The sequence below is a fragment of the Petaurus breviceps genome, unplaced genomic scaffold (genome assembly GCF_028583685.1).
Source record: "Petaurus breviceps papuanus isolate PSGF00001 unplaced genomic scaffold, PetGlider_PUasm1.0 224, whole genome shotgun sequence".
In the NCBI taxonomy this organism is placed as follows: Eukaryota; Metazoa; Chordata; class Mammalia; order Diprotodontia; family Petauridae; genus Petaurus; species Petaurus breviceps.
In genome coordinates, this window is record NW_027185887.1 from 9,602,569 (window position 1) to 9,604,128 (window position 1,560).

A 1,560-nucleotide genomic window follows, 5' to 3' on the forward strand; every position below is an offset into this window, starting at 1 on the left:
GTGGTGAGAATACTATATTTAGAGTCGGTAGTCCTTGGATATTGAATAGCTGTGTGACCCTGGGCAAGTCACTTAACTTCACTGTGCCTCAGTTTCTGAATCTGTAAAATGAAAGGGATATTTTTGAAGGCCTCCAAGTTCCTTTCTAGATTTAATGCTATGATTTCATTTTATTTTTACAACAACCCTATGAAAGGTAGGAACTCTTCAGGTGTTAAATCCATTTTTACATATGAGGAAACTGAGGTTAAGTGATTTTATACAGGATAACATAGTTGGGGATGGGTTTCAAACCCACATCTAACCCTTTGATTTTAGTCTTCTTATTATACTATTCTTCCTAATATAGTACTTTGCTTAAAACTGTCACATGTTTGACATAATTGCCTGTGTATTGTTTTATTATTTGCACTTTTAACAGATATTCCTAAAAGATTGTAAATTCCCTTAAGGCAGGAACCTTGTATTATCTCAGTCAACTATCATTATCCAATAGTCAGTCAACTATCATTAAGCCAAGCACTAAGATAAGGGCTAGGAATATAAATAGAAAGAAAGGCTGCCTTTGCCCTGAAGGAGCTTACATTCAAATGGGGAAGACAACACATAAAAGGAAGGTGAAAATAGGGGCGGAGAGTAGGAGAAACAAAAGGAAGCTAGGATGTGGCAATAGAGGAAGTCCTTTGGAATGGACCCCAGAGAGGAAGGAGATATGGCTAGCCTGGTTATTTCTTAAAATAAACATATCTAATTTGTAGGTGTGCATATGTATGGTCTATATTTCTATTCAATAATGGCATAGGTTTCATCTTCAATGGTGTATCGCAATTTTACAGTAGTGTGATGATCTCAAGGAAGAAAGACAAGTTCATGGAAAATCTTGAGCACTTCTAGAACAATAACTTAAGGTCTATTGCTTTGTGGTTGGTAGAATCATCTTTATATAGAATGTGAATGATAATATACATATATATAGTATGAAATTGTATTAGATTTTTTGAAATTCTTTCTGTTTCTATGATTTTTATGACTTTATGGCATCAGGTTTTCTTTTAAGAACAGCATATTTCTTTTACTATATATGTATATATATTCATGTATTAGTGGAGAGGTAGTGTGGTATAGTGGATATAATGCTCAGCTCCAGAAAGACCTAGGTTCAAGTTATGACATTTATATACTGGTTAACTCGAGCAAGTCACCTAACATTTTACCTCTTAGTACTCTAGACTACCTTCTAAGATGCACCGAAGGTGCTGACCAGCATTGGCAGAGGAAACTTTCTCATTCCATTTCTTGTTCCCTATACAATGATATTATAGGAATAATCCCTACATACACATTAAGTACATATGATATTGTCTTTTGGGTAATTATTTGGGTACATGTAATTGGTTTCCTTCCATATTATTTTACAATTTTTGAGGTCTCTAATGTCTTTACCTTGACTAGCCCCAATGTCTAACACAGCAGGGGTGTGATAATATTTGTTAAATGAATGGATGGATGGATAGATGGATGGATGGATGGATGGATGGATGGATGGATGGATGGATGGAT